The sequence below is a fragment of the Rana temporaria genome, chromosome 8 (genome assembly GCF_905171775.1).
Source record: "Rana temporaria chromosome 8, aRanTem1.1, whole genome shotgun sequence".
Classification (NCBI taxonomy): Eukaryota; Metazoa; Chordata; class Amphibia; order Anura; family Ranidae; genus Rana; species Rana temporaria.
Window position 1 is genome coordinate 116498697 of NC_053496.1, and position 12663 is coordinate 116511359.

Consider the following 12663-nt stretch of genomic DNA (forward strand, 5'->3'; position numbering starts at 1 on the left):
GACTGTTGGTACGCTCCTTCAGACAATTGTTGTCCAACTTTCGGCCAACAAATGTTGGATGATAAGCTAGTACGTTTTTGGCGAACAACGGTCTGTTGTCTGATTTTTGTATCGTCGGTACACAAGTCCGTCATACAAAAGTCAAAAATACAAATGCGCATGCTCGGAATGAATACTTGCCAAATGCCAAACAGCAGAAGGGGCCCAAAGGATGGCGCTCAAGAGCTGAAATTCCACTTAGTACGTCACTACGTTCGTGTTTGTTGGCCGATAATTGTGTACCATTGGTATGCAAGACCAGATCCAGGCACACGCCCTTTGGACAAAAATCAGACTCTCAGTTGGCCAACAATCGGATCGTGTGTACAGGCTTTAGGGTCAGACGTTCTGTCTGCTGTGTAAATACAGACATAAACTGAATGGGCATGGATGTGAAAGAATGGACATCCTCCGCACATGTGTGGAAGTTCACTTTCCTTCGGTATCCTGACTCTCTACAGTGAGCAACTTGCTGTACAAAAGGTGGACAGGCTGGTAGGTATCTTTTAATTCAGAAAAGACAAAGCATGTCTCTTCTGCATTAAAACTCCTGCCCGTTTGCCTATTTTTATCATTTCCATAAAGTTCCATATTAAATCTTTAACCACCTTAGGACCGCCTCCTGCACATTTTACGTCGGCAGAATGGCACGGCTGGGCACAGGCACGTACCTGTACGTCCCCTTTAAGTGCCCAGCCGTGGGTCGCCCGCGACCCGGTCCGAAGCTCCGCGGCCACGGGACCCATGGACCTGAGCACCATCGGTGTCCCGCGATCGGTCACAGGAGCTGAAGAACGGGGAGAGGTGTGTGTGTGTGTGTGTGTGTGTGTGTGTGTAAACACACCGTCCCCGTTATTCACAGTGGCAATGTCACTGATAATCTGTTCCCTGATATAGGGAAAGGCGGTCAGTGACGTCACACGTCCAGCCCCGCCCCCCTACAGTTAGAAACACATATGAGGTCACACATAACCCCTACAGCGCCCCCTAGTGGTTAACTCCTAAACTGCAATTGTCATGGTCCCAAAAATGGTTTTTTTGGGGGGGTTTTATTATAGCAAAAAGTAAAAAATATTGATTTTTTATTTTTTTCCAAAATTGTCGCTCTTATGTTTGTTTATAGCGCAAAAAATAAAAACCGCAGAGGTGATCAAATACCACCAAAAGAAAGCTCTACTTGTGGGAAAAAAAGGACGCCAATTTTGTTTGGGAGCCACGTCGCACGACCGCGCAATTGTCAGTTAAAACGACGCAGTGCCGAATCGCAAAAACTGGCCAGGTTCTTTACCTGCATAATGGTCTGGGTCTTAAGTGGTTAAAGGAGACCTCTCATAACATGTCTAACAGGCCAAAAGCTGAACTCGTTTTAGAGGAGCTCTAACCCTTCTATACAGCATTCAAAACTAAAAAGTATTGGTTATAGATACATTTTTTTTTTTGTTTATTTTACATGAAATTTATTTAAGTTCATATTGGGCCGATTTGACTAGTGCCCATAATGGCACCGTCCAAATTGGTGCGCCACCGACTTTGCTGCTCCACAACGATTCCCAAAAGTTGTCCCTGATGTACTTTTGACGATTTTTGAATAGACATCTGCATGAATCCGCACAGATGTCTGTCAAATTTCCCCCCAAGTCGGACTGAAATACCAAATTGAAATCATTTGAACTCGCACAATTTTTAACCGGCCCTCGGTGTGAATGTGGGCTGAACATCATATCACTCCAGCAACTTTGTAGCTGATCTCATTTTGTCCTGGCGATCTGTAGACTGCTACAGTTTCTACTGTAATTGGCAACAATTTATTTTATTTTTCAATGTAGCTACAAATCGCAGCTATGACCTAATCATCAGTAGCCACATGAAGCTGGGAACTCTGTAGATTGCTCCAGACACGGCAAAAAGTCAATTGTCCCTCAACCTAGCTACGAATTGGTGGAATGATTGCAACACAGATATCTGGATGCAGTTCAGTTCTGAAGGTTCTCCAATACCAATCATGTGACAGTCCTGAGTTTGTTTACGCTTACCTGCAGCCTTGCTCTAGTTTGGGGAATACTATATAAAAAGGTGATTCCACTTTAACAAACAATGCAAACTGTTTATTTGGTTATCTTGACAGCAGAAAAGTTGATTTTTGTATCGTCTCTTAAATCATGACCTGTAATCTTCATTACAATGTGGCACTTTTTTATTTTCTTTCCAGTTTACTCGATGCCTGCATGTGTGGTCTAGTCAACAAGTCCGTGCAGTCAGGGGATTTGTCTGTCTTTATTTTTTCCGTCCACTAGTAAATATCTGCAGGGCACTTGCCTCCCCAGGCAAATTATACTTGTCTTCCTCCCCCTCCTCCCTTGTGTGACTCAATAGAAGCTGCCAAGTTACAACTCCCCCTATTGGACATCACTGAATGTCTGAGCAGCCAAGCACCAGTGCTTTATTGGTGAAGAAAGTTACATTCTACTTGATACTCAGAAATCTCAGGTAAATCCTCTTGGTACCCTGTGTGATGGGGGAGCAAAGGGAAATATGAGCAACTGTGGGGGGCTAGCAGTAAAACCTGTATTTTTTGCCTCTTGGGTAACGTAACATACAGGTTCACTTCAGGACCAGGAGGAGTTTAATATTAAAGTTTGATGGCATTACAGACCACATCTCTTCTAAGAGAATTGCAGCTACATGCTTAGGGAATTTCTGAGACTTCACTGATCATTTGAGTTTTTTTTGTACTCTACCAATCCTGTGGGGAAAATAATTACATTGATCAAAGGAATGTAGAAGTAAACTTAGACATATGCAGCAATTTCACCAGCCATCTTGCCACAAATGATCTTTGTGTATCGGCTCTAATTGCTCCAAGACAATTCAGTCTGGACATTATATTGATTCAGCCAACCAGTAGTGTTCAGTTGCCAAAAGGTAGGTCACATGAAAGGAAACATTTGCCTTTTTGCAATATGTGAATTTACATCATGAACTGGAAACGCATTGCTGAAGGTATTTGTAGATCAATCTATATCCGAACACAGGGGGGAGATTTACTGAAACCGGTGCACAGTGAATCTGGTGTAGCTGTTCATAGTAATTAATCCGCTTCTAGACTGTATTGTCAAAGCTTAATTGAACAAGCGAAAGTTAGAAGATTATTGGCTGCTATGCACAGTTCTACCAGTTTTGGTAAATCTCCCCTATATATAGTCTACCTGGCTTTCAAATTAGAGTCGCAACTAACAATGCTTTTCATAATCGATTAGTTGGCTGATTTTTATTTGGATTAACCTCCCTGGCGGTATGTTTGTCTGATTTTTTTGACACTGAAAGCGGTACAAAATTTTGGCATTTTATATTGTAGGCCTGTAATTCTTAGAAATGACTTGCTTAAATATGTCCAAACAAGAGTCTAGTAGACATCCTGGGTATGATTAACTATTTCCCACATGGCCTATAGCAAAATAATGGCCGGACGGTGGTTCAGTTATCCTGACTATGTCGTCTCATGACATCACTGAGAAAAGCTGCCGGCACATGCTCGTGGGGGCGCGCAGCACGGTGATTGGTGGTGCGTTGTGCCAGTTTAAGACACCGCTACACCGATCCTTTGATGGAGGCTCTTTACCGTGTGATCAGCCATGTCCAATCATGGTGTAAACGGGATGCGCCGTTTATTGGCTTTTTCTCACTTACGTCTGAGAGGGGTGGTCTGTGCTAATTGTTTATTGGGACAGCCCCCCATGGATGCCCACACTGGACCACCAGGAATGCCTACCACACATAGATTACCAGGTATGCACCCCATGGCCGCCAGGGATATCACGGTGCCCAAAATATGCCAATCGGTGCCCACAAATGTTGCCAGTCTGTGTTCTTTACTAATGCCTGCCAGATGTCTGTCTGTGATACCCATCAGTGCCGCCTATCAATGCTTATCGGTGTTGCCTTATCAGTGAAGGAGAAAATTTACTTATTTACAACATTTTAGAACAGAAACAAAGAAACGTCCTTTTTTCAAAATTTTCGGTCTTTTTGGTTTTTTTTTTTGCGCAATAAAAAAAAAACAGCAGTGATCAAATACCATAAAAACAAAGCTCTATTTCTGGGTACAAGATGGTAAAAAAATAATTGTTTGGGTACAGTGTAGCATGACCGCGCAATTGTCATTTGGCACAGTGATGGCTCGAGCGGAGGACACAGCTGGTGGACACTGCAGGAGAACATCACAGGATCCTGGGGACAAGGGTGGCTCAGGGTTGCCACTCTTGGTAATAAATTCCCCCCGAGCCACACTCAGGATTACCGCTAGGGAGGTTAATGGACTTACCGGTTAAACCTCCGTTTGGTGTACGATTTAGTTACTATGTAAAGTTTAACAAAGAAAATGTATTTGTGAATATCTCAGTGGTAAATATAAATATCCAGCTATATGGTTGGGGAACCAATTGTATACCATCATCCACTCTGAGAAGAACGGAAGATATATGTAGTAGAGGTGGAAATTTGGTACATATCATCAGGCTCTGAGATCAACATTTTTATTTAAAGAAAAAGTAAAAAGACATAATCTTTTTTGCAGATTTTCAGACAGTAATATTGTAATGCAATCTTATGACAGATTCCCTTGTCATAGGCAGGTAGCTTTACAAAAGATGCCTACACCATACACAAACAAATTTTTCTTAATTTTTATTTTTAAATCATTTGTTTGATTTTCTAATCGTTAGTGGGGTCAAACTGACTTTTTTTTGTTGACCACAGTGATGGGAAAATTCGAAAAGGCAGAATAGAAAACTTTTTACTGACCAAATTTATTTTCGGACACTTTATGGTTTTCATTCTGAAATGACTTTCGTTTTAACCACTTCAGCCCCGGACCATATTGCTGGTCAATGACCGGGCCACTTTTTGCGATTCGGCACTTGTCGCTTTAACTGACAATTGCACGTCGTGCGACGTGGCTCCCAAACAAAATTGGCATCCCCACAAATAGAGCTTTCTTTTGGTGGTATTTGATCACCTCTGCGGTTTTTATTTTTTTGCGCTATAAACAAAAATAGAACGACAATTTTGAAAAAATTTTTTTTTTTTTTGCTGCACTATCCCCAAAAAAATATAAACTATTTTTTTTCCTCAGTTTAGGCCGGTACGTATTCTTTATATTTATCGTAAAAAAAATCGCAATAAGCGTTTGGTTTGCGCAAAAGATATAGCATCTACAAAATAGGGCATAGTTTTATGCCATTTTTATTAATATTTTTTTTTTTTTACTAGTAATGGCGGCGATCAGCGTTTTTTTTTTTTTTTTTCTGGGAGCATTGGTATTTTTATAGCGATCAGTGCTATAAAAATGCATTGATTACTATAAAAATGCCACTGACAGGGAAGGGGTCAACACTAGGGGGCAAGGAAGGGGTTAGGTATGTTCCCTGGGTGTGTTCTACCTGAAGGGGGGGGGGTGGACTGACTTGGGGAAATGACTGATCGCTATTCATATATTGTATGAACAGACATTGTATGCACGCGCCCCTATTGGTTGATTCGCGAGATGATGTAATCTCACGCAGCCGAGCCGCCGCCGTATAACTGCGGCGGCTGGTTGGCAATCGGTTAAAGGGGTTGTAAAGGTTTGTCTTATTGAACCCACATCTCTCCACCATAAAGAGGACCTGTCACAGTGATTCCTATTACAAGGGATGTTTACATTCCTTGTAATAGGAATAAAAGTGATAAAAAAAAAAACGCTTCCTTTACCTTAGTGCAGTCCTCCTTCGCTTACCTCATCCTTCGATTTTTGCTTTTTAATGTCCTCATTTCTACTGAGAAATCCTCACTTCCTGTAACTCCACACAGTAATGCAAGGCTTTCTCCCTGGTGTGGAGAGTCGTGCTCGCCCTCTCCCTTGGACTACAGGAGAGTCTCTACGTTGCAGATAAAGGAGCTGTGTGTTGGTGGGCTTCCTGACTCTCCTGTAGTCCAAGGGAGGGGGCGAGCACGACACTCCACACCAGGAAGAAAGCCTTGCATTACTGTGTGTAGTTACAGACAGAAGAACAGGAAGTGAGGAATTCTCAGAAGAAATAAGGACATTTAAAAGCAAAATGAAAGGATGAGGTAAGTGAAGGAGGACTGCACTAAGGTAAAGGAAGCTATTTAGGGGGAAAAAATGTACCTTTGCAACTTCTTTAAGTTTAATTGTAATGCCTTGTATTATCTCTAGCTTTTCTGGGTTCAGATGCTGATGCCTTTTAGAATCCCTTCCTTCTCTTGCCCTGGACTACATGTCCCATGAGGTATTTCTCCCACAGTCACAAGTTCTCTTACTGACATGTATGAACTGCTATACGTGTGCTGCATTGTATTTCCTGATCTGTAAACAAATAATGCATTATGTATGCAGACTAGCTAACTAACTGACCAACTAATTAATAGATTCTGAAAATGGCTGTCAACTCTTTGCATAATCGATTGTCTATTCGTTGTTTCAGCCCTACTTCAGATGGCTAAATATGCAGCGGATTGCTCAACCTGAATCGGTAATTGTGGTTTCCAGGGTGGGAAAGGTACACAGACTTACTCAGATGAAGAGTACAAATCCCTTGTAATGAGTAGACTCTTAATGCCTCCTGGCATAAGTTAAATAAGCAAATGACCACAAGCCCATTGTAGCGCAAACATTACTCTGGTGTGTTGATACAACAGCATGTAGAATTCATATTTCATGCATTTAGGAGCAAGGGCCATATACTGCAAAGTGATAATTCAGCTCTATCAGTCAAACCGTACCATCTGGGCTGTAAACACCAGTGGCTGCTCCTAGAATGCCCATTTGTGGTAGGATGTTGGCAGTACCCATGCACTGATTGTGATGCTTTGCACTATTTTTTTTTTTTTCTGCAAACTTTTTTGAATGGTCACAAAAGTGACATTAAGATCTACTGGCTGGAGTGTGGTGCGAGGTGATGGACTGTATGCTCTACATTGTTTCAGTGGACGGGCTTGGTAGAAGACGAGGTATGATGCATTGTCTTGTGGTGGGACTGCGCTGAATAGTTGCCCAGTACAGTCCAACCGGACCTGGTGTGAACAGGCCCTAAAAAGCTGTACTTGCCTTTCTTGAACATGGTCAACCAGAGATTTAAAAATTTGTTTCTGAAAAGAAAAATGGTGCAAAAATTCATATGTTTTTTTTTCTCCTTTTTAAAATCCTAATAATAAACCACAAGTATCAATGACATAACTAAATGACACCATTGGGGTCTATTTATGCTATTGTGATCCTGTCACAGCTGGGAGACTCGATCATGCATGAAATGCTAGCTCTTACTTGGCACCAACCAACGTGGTTTATGTACCATATCCTAAACCAAGATAGAAGCTCAAACATCACCTTTGTACCATGTTACACCTCATAACTCTAATGGCAGATTGAGAATTTTTTTTTTTTTTTAACAGAAAGGCATGTGGTTGTTTAACTCAATAGTATTAACCAGCTCTCTGGATTTATATTGAACATTTCTGTAAGCTATACAGGGATGAAAACAACCTAATTTCGAATGTTAGACTTGGCAGTAAAGAACCACAATATAAAGAAAATAAACTATAACTTTGTGTAAAATGCACAGGTAAAGCGGTTGTATGCCCTGACAAAAAAACAAAACTAAAAAACCTTTAAGGCAAAGGCATAATGAGCTAGTATGCACCGAATGAAATACTGAATGAAGCCTCCTGGTCACCGCTGAGGAAGCCAACCTGTTCCCTCTGCGTTTCTTCCAGGTTCGTGGCATCGGTGATGTGAGTGGCCGGAGCTGCGATGATGTCCCTCCTGCGCATGCGTGATGGAGTCCTTTGGTCAGACGCATCCGCTGGACTTTCAGAGTGCTGGCGTCAGTGGCTGCATGCAAGGTGAATATCTCCTAAACTGTACAGGTTAGGAGCTCCACCCAAATTCACAACTAAATCATATCCCCTTCAGTACATTGCATAGATGATCAAATGGCCCATCAATAATTTTTGCGCTGTAAATGCCTTATTGTGTTCAAAGTGTTACTTCCTGTGTATCGCTCCCACGGGAGTAGGCGTGTTTACAGCTTTCCCCGACACCGCACTGTCTCCTGGGAGCGAAGTGTCATGCTTCCTAAGAGACAGTGCGGAACGCTGCCCAGCGAAATCTAGAGAGATGTGCGGCTGCGCGCTGTAAACACTGAGAATGCGGGGGAACAAGCGGTGAATGCTGGGAGAAAAGCACTCATTGCATCCAGGAAATCTGTGCTTGTGGGCTTCACTTGCCCACAAGCAAAATGGAAACACCCTTCTGCACTTTTTAAAAGTTATCCTTGTGAAAGATAACGGACAGCGGATGTTTAACACCTAAACAGCGAGTATTCATTTGTAATGGGGTAAATAATTAAATGGACAAAAAAAAAAAAGGCCACTTTAAGTGAAGGTTCACATCTGTGCGAATGGCAAAATTTCCAGACCCTCAATTGCACCCCCACAGTTTTGCACTCGCTAAACCATATGGTGTTGCAGCACCATGCGATTCAATATGGCTCTACGTCACAAAAAGGGGTCAGACTTTCCCTTTGTCCAATGGTCTGTTCTACCCACATGCATGCGCAAACATATAAATGAAGCCTTGCACCCAGTTTTGTTTTAAATATTTTTTTTTTTTTTTTTTTTTTTAATAGCCTGATTGCAAAATATATTGTAATGTAGTTGGTTAAGCCTGCCATATAGGGCTTACAATTGGAGCAATGGATGGTCCTGTTGGCATAACCTCCCAGCTCAACAAAAGTAGATTTTCCTTTCAATTTTTGACAAACGTTGGTAAGCGCTATCATCATTCATTGACTCTTGCTGGATTTCAGTACCTGTCTCCTCATACAGGGAGTTACTGAGAGTCTGCAGGAGCTTGTCATTGCACCTACAATCTGCTCTTCACAGGTGCAATGCTCTGCACCCTTTCCAAGAAAATAATGAATGCACTTTTATTTTTTATTTTTTTTTTACCTGCCTTTTTTTTTTTTTTTTCTCTTCCAATGGGTATGCAGTAAGATGTATTTGAATCTATCCCAACGTGGACAGAACTGTGGCAAGCATACCTCCTATATATTTGCAGCGCTGGGTCTAAACAGTAGATATCTATGAATAGGGAGTGTGTGGAATACGGGCTGTTGGCAGCCTTAACAAGAACACAAATCTACCATAATACCAGTAATATTGGTATAATATGTAGTAATTGAGCAAGAGTTTTTATATTCAATGTGGGACTTTTTAGTTAGATGGGCTAACTAGCAGGATTGTTATTGCAGAAGAGACGTGCTTTGTCTCTAATGCATTTAAGTTACCTGCCTGCAGGGGGCTCACTGTAGAAATTCAGCCATGCCAAAGCTAACTGCACTTCAGGGCATGTGTGGGAATGATGCTCTCCCCCGCCTGGCCAATAAAAATGTCTGGCAAGCGAAACACAGAAGCTGGCCACCCAAAGATGTCGACGGAGCTCCAGGACACCGCATCACAGGAGCCAAGGTGAGTATAGTACCGATGAATGCCTCCTATGAAGTGGCTGGATTTTATAGACAGAGAAGTTCAAATGTATCTCATATCTGCTCCAGAGGAAATTAAAACAAAGTTTTGCTTGTTTGCACCCTCCCCCCTCCTTTATCAATTGTCACGGTTTTTGACGGGTACCCATTCCCACTTCTAGTTGGATTGCCACATCAATGAGTAGAAGTTTGAATTTGAAGAGGCAAGTACAAAGAAGATGGCACAGGGTTCTCATGAATTTGCAGCAAGGCTTCTGACTGCATACCCTCTGCCGGAAATCTGTTTCAAATCCTGACTCCATTATGTTTGGTGCTTGTTGCCCAACACAGACAATGCAAAAGCCTTGCTTTGTACAGGGCCTGTTCACACCAGCTCAGTACATGATGTAGGCATTTTATTGCTGTGTGATTTAAAATAACAAAGCAAGCAATGCCATGGCAGGGCACTTTTTGCATCGCACCCCCGTGCACACCGTGCTGTGCAGTGTGAATGAGTCCTCGGGTTCCCTTTCCTTACACAGTAGAACACATGCTCACTGCAACATGTGGAGCTGACCCGCACATCCTTGGCTAGCCTGCCAAATGGCCATTAATAAAGGGAGTGCTGCAAATGGAGGTAATATTGTTGCACTGACGTGTTTATCTAAAGTGCTTATCAACAAATCTGGCCAGCACAACTGTTTTTATAAAGTCAAACCTTATCAGCTGCTAAAAGTTGTTCATTGCCGCTTACTGTATTGTTCAAACTTTCTAATTGTGTGGAACTAGAAATGCCCTATATATGAGGAAATTGCCCATTTTCCCTGGAAAAAAACTAGTTAAAATTCATAAACCTGCACATATGAATGTATTTAGTTCTCAGTCACTTTTAACATCTGTTTCTCACATTCTTTAGCTCTTTTCAATTCCATACACATGCTGTGTTTTTTTTTTTTCCTCCTCCCAAAAAGAGTGTCCTAAGCCATATTGTATTGATTTTTTCCCAGCCATTGACCTTGCATTTCTGTGGGGATCAGGCAGTTCCTTGAGTTGTTTAAAGGAGCAAAAGGTCAATTCCCAATTTGAAGGAGTCTGCTATGTAAATGGAAAGTTGCCTCAAATTATGATCCCATGAGTTTTGTTTTTGCTATCCTTATTCTAAAAACCTAGGTCTACGTTTAAAGCTCCTTTGCAATGGAATATAACAACTGCTAGGTCCTTGCCTCTGAATGATTCACAATTGTCCAGTTTGATTTAAAATGCAGCATTGCAGTGTGTTTTGTGCCCCCCCCCCCCCCCCATATCTATCTTTGCTAGTACCACCAGAATCCCAAGTCTGGTGAAGGGTGCTCTCCCTATTTCGCTAGGTTTGTGCCTGCTTTCACACAAGTCTGAGTAAATGTAACACTGTTTGCTGAAAACTACATTATGGTGCATGGGTGAGTGATGACGCAACACACACATACTGCAGCAGTAACTGGTCAGCATTTTAAATCGATGACATTACTAGACCTCTACATCAGGGGTCTCCAAACTATGGCCCTCCAGTTGTTCAGGAACTACAACTCCCATCATGCCTAGTTATGTCTGTGAATGTCAGTTTTACAATGCCTCATAGGACATGTAGTTCTGCAACAGCTGGAGGGCTGTAGTTTGGAGATCCCTGCTCTACATGACTGCAGCAGCAATAGGATAACCCAGAAAGGTAGAGCCACAGGATGCAGTTAACTTGTAAAATCAATGTCAGATTTTTATTGCTGTCTTTTATCCTCCGAGGAGATTTTCTATAATTTCCTATTCTGGTGATAGTGGTGATACCACTGCAGAAAGTGTTAATCTAGCCAAAGGAAGGTCGTGGCCAAGGGTTGCAGGACAGACATTTACGCAATTCCCCCATCAACACAGACTTTGCTAACGTGGAGAATCCCGCTTTCCGAACAATCATCTGCTCCCTGTGGGGACGTGAAGGGGAAGCCATCCCAGCCAGGATAAGACCGTAGTTATAGCAAGCACAATCTGGCAGGCTGGTTGTACCCAAGTTGATTGATCAACTTGGTACATTCAGCCTGCCCATTAACGGTTCGAATCTTGGCCGGCTCCCACTGAACCAGTCAAGATACAAACAGACCTTACTCTATGCTCTGACATCTGGTATGTATGCCATACATGGACTGAAAGCCGCCTGGCTCAGCAGACACCAGCCAAATTTCGATCCATGTATGGGCACCCTGGTTGTACAGAAGTTCATTCATTGATCGACTTGTGTACAAACCAGGTTTTTCCTGAAGGGTAACTGATGCTGGCTTTATGTTGACAACATTAATCATTTTATCGTGCTGGCAGGGAAGGCTCCCCGCTGACAGAACACAAGAAGGCAGTCTACCAACTTCTGTACAACTGCCCTGTCAGATTTCCCCCTACTTGATCAGCACTGCAGGCTATAGTCTGCAACACTAATCGTTGTATTCTGATGGCAGGCAACTCTCCTCGCTGTCAGAATACAATAGCTCAATGGGTAGGATTCTCTTACCCCCTCAGGGTGTGGATGTGAAACTCGTCATTTTTTTCTGTGTAACCTGCTAATTGAATGGGGGAAAAAAAGGACCCATCTATGGGCTGCACAGAATGTTTACACCTATATGGCGCAGTTTTATTTTTTCTAGATGTTTACACCTATTATCAGGACGTCCTACTTCCAGATGCAATGTGTCTGTTTGAACTCTTGATTTTAAATATGCGTTCTGATTAGATGCATTGTAACAGCGAAGAGGATATGGTTGGGTGCTTGGTGTGGAGGGGTTTAGACGCATTGGTTGTAAGAGGTGGTAGGTGAAATTCCATCTAAATAGGTGGGGGTGTGGGGTCAAAACTCGCTTCTTTTCCATATCCACTGCAAAGAATAACCCACCTTTCTAAATTAAGGAGGCCTTGGGTGAATTAAACTCCAGACCGAACTAACAAATTCATTAAATTCTGGTTTAGAAAAAACGTTTTTTCTACATTACCACCATGATATCTTAAATGTTAATAAAATACAAATACTTTGGCAGGCTAAAGTGGAACTTCAATCAATTGAATTCCTCCTTGTTCGCTCCCTTAGCTT

General features: G+C 42.2%; 1 protein-coding gene across 3 annotated transcripts in view; it reads left to right on the plus strand.

Annotated features, from left to right (window-relative positions):
* The window catches only part of BMPR1A (bone morphogenetic protein receptor type 1A), a 132011-nt gene that overhangs the window by 7300 nt on the left and 112048 nt on the right, over window positions 1-12663 (plus strand). The window contains exon 2 of one of the 3 annotated variants that reach the window (XM_040320527.1): window positions 7810-7938. The exons of the other annotated variants lie outside the window; for them this stretch is intronic. The gene's annotated coding sequence lies outside the window, so the exon portion shown is untranslated. The remainder of the gene's footprint in view (window positions 1-7809; window positions 7939-12663) is intronic. 3 annotated transcript variants of the gene reach the window in all.